At 48.0% G+C, this 8177-nt stretch overlaps 1 pseudogene; it reads left to right on the top strand.

The window, feature by feature from the left end:
• Nucleotides 1–1953: 1953 nt before the first annotated feature.
• On the top strand, nt 1954–7835 carry LOC127493656 (late cornified envelope protein 3A-like; annotated as a pseudogene).
• The last annotated feature ends 342 nt before the right edge of the window (nt 7836–8177 follow it).

Raw genomic sequence — 8177 nt, forward strand, 5'->3', positions numbered from 1 at the left:
TCTTCCTTCCATTGGTTCACTCCCCAGATGGCCGCAACAACCGGAGCTACGCTGATCCAAAGACAGGATCCAGATGCTTCTTCCCAGTCTTCCATACAAGTGCGGGGACCCAAGTACTTGGGCCATCTAATACTGCTTTCCCAGGCCATAGCAGAGAGCTGGATCGGAAGAGGAGCAGCCAGGACTAGAACCAGCACCCATATGGGATGCTGGCACTTCAGGCTAGGGCTTTAACCTGCTGCACCACAGCGCTGCCCCCCCCCCGCCTCCTTTTTCTAGAGGGTGGAATCTAAATCCAATTATCATGTTCTGAGATGGGGGCCTGTGGGAGGTGACTGGATTTGATTGGTTCTGAGGGTGGAACCCTTAGAAGTAAACCCTGGTGGCTTTATAGGAAACCACACAGACATAAACAAGTGCTGGCTCTTATCATGTAATGCTCTGTGCCACCTGGAACTCTGCTAGCAAGGGCACCCTCACCAGCTGCCTGAGCATGGGGCTGTCCAGCCTTAGACTGTGGGCCAGAACAGACCTTTCCTCTTTAAAAAGGTAGCTTTCAGGCCGGCGCCATGGCTCACTAGGCTAATCCTCCGCCTAGCGGCGCTGGCACACCGGGTTCTAGTCCCGGTTGGGGCGCCGGATTCTGTCCCGGTTGCCCCTCTTCCAGGCCAGCTCTCTGCTGTGGCCAGGGAGTGCAGTGGAGGATGGCCCAGGTGCTTGGGCCCTGCACCCCATGGGAGACCAGGAAAAGCACCTGGCTCCTGCCTCCTGCCACTGGATCAGCGCAGCACGCCGGCCACGGCGGCCATTGGAGGGTGAACCAACGGCAAAGGAAGACCTTTCTCTCTGTTTCTCTCTCTCACTGTCCACTCTGCCTGTCAAAAAAAAAAAAAAAAAAAAAAAAAAAAGGTAGCTTTCTTGGGCATTTCATTAGAGTAACTGAAAGTCGTAGGCATAACACGTGAATGAAGTAAGAGAGTGAAATTGACACTGACTTAGTATGAGTCCCATCATCAGGAGGGTCACTCCTCACATCTGTAACGTGCGGTAATGTGTTTCTTCATGAATAACAACGTGTTTTACATACATTTATCATGACATAGTGAATAGGTGTAAAAGGGCCAAACTGTTCCTACTCCAGGTTTAATTAATCAGACATCTTCTTCAGCTCACTCTCGGGCTCAGACAACTTGCGAAAAAGCTCCATCAGTGCCAGTGACTTTGAAGTGCCCAGCATAGTGCCACTCCAGGGCCCAGTCCCTTGTGCATCCTCTGTGTGACCCCAGCGCTGGGAGCTGCAACCCCCTGAGCCACTGCAGGCTCCTAGAGCTCCTACCACAGCACGGGCTATGGCTGCTGTTGCCTATACACCTATACACCTGTTGCCTATACACCAAAATACAAAGACCAAGGGCTTCTCTGGCCTCATGCTCCTTCTCCCTCTCTCTCGTCCTCCCGGCATCATCATCCTGTTGGGACTCAGGGTAACCAAGCAGCAATTTCTAGTTCCCCGCGTGTTCTCCAAAGATCTGTCCAGAAATTTTCCTTTACCCCAAGAAAGGTTAGAACCATCATTTCATGTTCCCAGTGTATCCTCTTCTTCTGTTGGATCACATATTTTTAAAGATTTATTTATTTAGTCAGTTATTTGAAAGAGTTAGAGAGAGAGAGAGAGAGATCTTCCATCTTCTGGTTCGCTCCAAAATGGATGCAACAGCCAGAGCTGGGCCAAGCTGAAGCCAGGAGCCAGGAACTCCATCTGGGTCTCCCATAAGAGTATCAGGGGCCCAAGCACTGGTACCATCTTCCACTGACTTCTCAGGTGCATTAGCAGGAAGCTAGATTGGAAGTGGAGCAGCCAGGACTGGAGCCAGCATATGATATACTAGAGTTGCTAGCCCTGGCTTAATCCATTGCCCTACAGTGCTGGCCCCAGCACAATGATATTGAGAGATGGTGGAGCCTTTAAGAGATGGGGCCCAGTGGGAGGTAATTAGGTTTTGGAAAACATGACCTCAGGAGGAATTAATGTGGTTCTTTCTGGACCTGCTTAATTCCCAGAGTGAGTTGTTATAAATAGAACAGGTCTGGCCTCTTAATCACGCTGGCTTCCTGTCTCACCTTGTGATCTCTCCTGCAAACACTCTCCACTGTGCCACCATCTGCCATGAGGCTCTTGCCAGAAGAAACAGATAGGGCCACCTGATCTTGAATTCCAGCCTCTACTGCTGTGAACTAAACAAACCCTTACCCTTATGAAGTACCCGAGCTCAGATGTCTTGTTACAGCAACAGAAAAGACATTAATACAGGTACTTAGCTGCCAGAAGCCCAGACATGAGGCGAGAGCTCAGGAATGTGCCATGGGAGCTCCCACCATTGGTCAAAACCCCTGCCTTCTGTGGCTTTCTTTCTTCCAGTCTCAATTTCTTACTGATTTTCTTTCCCCAAACATGATCTGTGTCCCTTCAGAGCTTTGAGTTTAATGCAGCAAAAATTAGTTAAACCTCCCATGGGGTCAATGTGCTGTCCATTGTTGCTTAGGGATTCAAAGGCAGTAACACAAGCTTCCTGCCTCCAAGTAGTTCATTGTTCAGTAGACTTTTTGAAAACCATCTTGGAATTTCATAAAAGTAGGAGAGACAGAGACAGGGAGAAAAGGAAGGAGGGAGGGAGGGAGGAGGGAGGATGGAAGAATGGATACATGGATTTGAGGGTCAGGTCTTTGTTTCCCAGTGAGATTCTCAGGATACTGGGTCATCCAGAAATGGTTTTGATGATGTCACCTGTGGTTTCTTCATTCTACTCTGAAGAAGCCGTTGTAACAGAGCATCAGGGGACAGCATGTATGTGTGCAGATATGGTGAGTGTGTGGAGATGGTTGTTCTCAGAGCAAGAAGATGAACAGTGTCTAGTACATGGCTGTATCACACAACGTCTAGGGACACCCTTAGTCATACAATAAACTGGGATCACTGTGCTGTTGATTAAGTAGCCTCTACTTCCACAGATTTACCCATCAGTGGTTTAAATCTTAGATAGTCTTACACTCACCTAACACTCCCAGTTGATCAGAGTCCCTATGACAACAGAAGAATATGATGTTTTATTCATTAGCTTTGTTTGATCTTATAGGGAAAATTGAGGGAGGAAAGGAGGAAGTAAGGAAGGGAAGGAGGAAGGGAAGGAAAGAAGGAGGAGGAAGGAAGAGAGGTGAGGAGGGAAAGAGGGAGAGGATAATCTAAGTGCATTTTAGAAGCTCCCTTCCAAGTCTGTCTTGACCAAAATGTTAGCAGGCCCCATTTCTCCAAAATATTGAAGGTAAAACCACCTCAGAATTATGTTGCAACCTCAAGCTCAACATTCTCTGAGAAAAGCTTCCCCCTAATATCCTGACATCAGCTTGGCAATCCCATCCCTTTAATGAGCAGGCTTGCCAGTCAGTAGTATCATCTTGACTAATCCGTGTTCTTTCTCCATCTTGCACAGGCAATGAGTCACTAATCTTGAATACACTACATATGAAGTCTCTCTCGATCCAGTCCTGCTCCCAGCAACTGAACTCCCTTCCTCCTGCCCTCTTTCAAATGACTTAAAGGAGAGGGTGTAACCGGATTTTTCCCAAGAAAGGATAGAGAACCTGAGACATACAGCCCCAACATGTTTAGCCCGATAATAAATCCTTTGGAAACTCCCAGCCCTCCATGTTGTTTAGTTCTTTGAAGTGTGTGTGTGTGTGTGTGTGTGTGTGTAGTGAGGGAGATAGAGAGAGAGAGAAAGGGAGAGAGAGATTTTGAAATTTTTCTTGAGCCAGGCTTCCATACTTAGTGCACAGACATGCTGTATTTGAAAGAAGTAAGATGTGGGAAGAAGTAGCCCTGCATATGGTGAGTGGGAACACAAAGGACAGCACAGAGGGAAGGAATATCCAGAAAAAGAGTTTTATATTTTCACATAGTCATATCCAGGCTCTGGGAAAGCACAAGGCAGCAGGGATTGAACTTTTCCAAGCGGAAAGGAGCCATTTTGGAAAATCATAGCAGGTGAGCTTTCTGGGTAGAACCAAGATCCTTCTCCATATATGTTAGAATCAGCTCAACCTCAAAATGCTGAGGATAAAGAGTTGTCCAAGGAGCTTCTGGTTAATTAAAGTACTTGCTTCTTGGACTATTGATTTATACAGTGTAGACTATAGATGACAGAGATAGAGATGTCAAAGAGCAAGAGAGATGACAGAGAAAGAGATAGCAAGATAGAGATTATTGAGTCCAGTCCTATCAAATCCAACTAAACTTAAGCCTTACTCTCAAATCGTCCCCAGTGCTAATCAAGCCTTGCTGGGAGTGACTTCCTAACCCTCCACCTTTGTGGTTGACCTTTCTCCTCCAGTGAAAGGACGGAAAAGAAGGACCCTCTCATCTGGTTTACCGAGGAGCTCCCCTGATAGTGCTCATCTCTCAGCTCTCTCAAAGAGACATGTCACCACAGGGTTCTCCCAACATGATGATGGTCTAGACTCTGTTTTGACTTTATCACTGTCAGCCACTTGTGGGAATCCCTTTGTCTATAGACAACCCCCCTGGGCAGAGGCCTGGCATGACAGCTCAAGCCTGGCTTTCCTTTCCCAGTGTCCAGTTGTTGCATCAGACAGCAGGCACATAGGCCAGCCTCACACTGCCCCCTGTCTCTACCCTGCCCATTCCTTCCCCTCATCATGATAGGTCCAGAGGACAGATATGAGGCCATGCCTGATTAGGGGTTAGAATGCTCATTCCCTGTTTTGCGGATGCCTAACGTTGATGAGAGTACCCTGCTTCCCTCCTGATGGGGAGGAGAAAGAAACGGGCCACAGACATTTCCCCCAAGATGATGACGGATGACTTGATATTTCTCCCCATATTCTAGTCTCCTGAGTACATAGACTGGAGTGCACATGGTTGACAAGGGAAGTAGTGGTGGAGGTGCTAGTCATACTACTGCCTAGCAAGACCCATGGGACTAGATCTGTATGTGGGTCTTCAGAAGGAGAGGTACTTTAGCTCCTGTGGATTTTAACTTTGGGAGTGCAAACAAAATCCTTTGCAAAAAATATATTTTTATTTCTAATGGTCACACAGTAACTGCATATACTTATAACGACAGTGTGGTATTTCAACACACATACATAGTACGTAAATATCAGATCAGAGTAAATAGGATAGCCGTAATCTCAGACATTCATCATTTTTGTGTTGGGGATATTTAAAGTCCTCTCTACCAGCTATTTTAAAATATCCAACTAACTATTATCAACCATAGTTATCCTGTGCTATTGAACATCAGAAGTTATTCCTCTGTCTGGCAAAAGATTAACATCCTGAATATTTCAGCAACTGAAAAAACTCTAAAACTAAAAACAACCGATCCAATTAAGAAGTGGGCAAAGAACTTCAACAGACAGTTCTCAAATAAGAAATGCAAATGGCCAAAAAATATATGAAAAAATGCTCAGCATCACTAGCCATCAGGGAAATGCAAATCAAAACTGCAATGAGACATCAGCTCACCCCTATCGGAATGGCTAAAATCCAAAACACAGAGAGTAGATGCTGGTGAGGATGTGGAGAAAGGGGAACACTTACACACTGCGGGTAGGAACCTAAGTTAGTGCAGCCACTGTGGAAAACAGGGTGGCAATTTCTTTAAAAACTAGAAATAGACTGGCCATATGATCCAGTGATTCTACTACTGGTATATACCGGAAAGACTTGAACACAGTGTATGGCACAGTGTATGGCACCACCATGTTCATAGCAGCACTGTTCACAACAGACAAAATTTGGAATCAACCAAGGTGTCCATCATCAGATGAATGGGTAAAGAAAGTGGGGTATATATACACAATGGAATATTAGTCAGCCATAAAAACAAAGGAAATTCTACCATTTGCAACAAAGATAGATTCAATAGTTAATCACTGATATTATGACTAAATGGAAAGTGGTGTTGCGTTTGCATGAGCTGACAGGAAGCCCAAGCATTATCATGGTTATGCAGTGAGTGAATAACCTCATCAACCTCATGGTTATCACCAAGTGAGGCAAGATCTTCATGATTTATCAGCATAATATCAGGATCAGTCAGTCTCACGATCCTATCGACAGCCACATATGCTGCCCTTCGTTTTCCATTAGTCGTAGTTTCTGCTGGTCGCAGGGGTGGAGGTCGTATTTTCACATCATCTGTTCCACCACCGAAACCAGCCTCAGCTCTCCTCCTCTCCCTCCCAGCATGCAGTACTGTGTTTCAGGTGCAGAGGTTCTTAAAGGAACCCCCCAGCTCCATCCTCCCATCCCTTACACAACCACATCTCTTTCCCAAGGTCCCAAGTTTAGCTCGATCAACACCCCCAAAACAGGGGCTGATGATATCATCCCCAGAGAGACTCTGCAGAGCAGTGGGGGCTTGGCCCTTCCGGCTGTGACCCTGACCTGCTGCATCTGCCCACATGTGCTATATCACCTAGAGTGTGGGATCAGACTTAGCTGTCCAGTTGTCCATCTGTCCTTCTGGGAGGCCATGAGCCCTCAAGGGCAAAAATGTGCTCTGTCTCCATATTACCCCAAGTGTTCAGAAAGGATGTATCCTGTGTCCAGGGCATGTTAGCAGAGCAAATAATAGATGTAGAACTGCAGACAGAGGGCCTGGACCATAGGTAATTAAGCCCTCCCCTCAAGTTCCTGTTTCCTGTTTGCCATTCCTCAAAACATGTGCCTAGGAAAGTGCAGAAAGCCTGGTCCCAGGAGTGTGTGGGGCTGGTGCCCTCCCCTTGGGGTGAGAATGAGAACACATGGTTGGACTGTGCATCATAAAACCCAGCTCAGGATACAAAGCCTGAGACCCAGGGTTCCCCCAGCTATCCCATTCCTGCACAGGACCAGGTGAGCATCCATCTGGGGAAGGGATCTGAACTGGAAGGGTGAGTGGACATTGTGTGCTTCAACAGGGAGAGGGCGGTGGGAGACTGGTGGGAGACAGGCAGAGAGGCCCCTGGTGGCAGCAGAGTGGCACAGGGAGAGAGAGGGGCAGAATGCGAAGAAGGAGAGAATATTAACCAGGTCAGGGGTTGCTTGGAGCAGGTGGCCTCTGGCTCCCACTCTTTCATGTGCCCAGAGATGCACCTGCGGCCTCGCATCTCACTGATTTTCACCCTCCTCAGCTGGGTCCCGCGGGAGGCAGAGCCCTGGAGGATCACAGAACATTACATGTTCTGCATGCAGAATACCTGCAGAGGGCGCTGTTCACATCGCGTGCGTGTGACGGGCCCTGGAGGCTCACCCAGAGCTGTGTCAGTTGCTGTCCTGTCAGGAGAGAGAGCAGAGAGAGGACAGCTTATCAGTCGATTTGACTCTACATCAGCCTCCAATTTCCTCTCTAGATCTTGGCTGGAGGGGTCAGTGCAAGGGGAAAGGATCTACAGTCAAAGGCTGAGACGCCGGCCTGAGGCTTCTGCTTTAACCGGATTTTGTTTCTGTTTTATTTTGTCCAGACCCACCGACCTCCCACTGCGATATCCTGCCAGCAGAACCAGCAACAGGACCAACCCCCTCCGAAGTGCCCTCACCCAGGTGCCCCTCAAAGAACCCAGCACAGCATCTGCCTCCAGGCTCCTCCAGCTGTGCTCCAAGCCTCTGAGGCTGCAGTGGCCCCAGCTCTGAAAGCAGCCTCCACCCGAGCCATCCCAGGCACCGTAGGTCTCCCCGAATCTGGCTGCAGAGCGCTGACCCCTGCCACAGAGGCAGTGGTCAGCAGTCCAGGGTCTCTGGCTGCAGCCATGGTTCTAGGGGCTGCTGTTGACCCAAGCCATGAGATAAGTAAAAATATTTGAAGAGAGCCGTGACATAACTGGAACCAGCCCCGACCCGGTGCATCCTGTTCTGGTCCCTGTCTTCCCTGCTGAGATGTTCTCTAGAGTTCCAAGGATTCCCCAGGTAGTTTACCCTCCTCGTGTCCAGGATCTCACTGCTTCTCCCTTATTGGTCTCTGTGAAAAGTTGCCCTTTCTTGTTTTCCCTTTTTAAAGATTAATTTATGTATTTGAAAGGCAGAGTTACAGAGATGCAGAGGCAGAGACAGAGAGATAGAGAGAAGTCTTCCATCCATTGGTTCACTCCCCAGATAGCCACAATGGTTGGAGCTG

Source organism: Oryctolagus cuniculus, chromosome 7 (assembly GCF_964237555.1).
Source record: "Oryctolagus cuniculus chromosome 7, mOryCun1.1, whole genome shotgun sequence".
Classification (NCBI taxonomy): Eukaryota; Metazoa; Chordata; class Mammalia; order Lagomorpha; family Leporidae; genus Oryctolagus; species Oryctolagus cuniculus.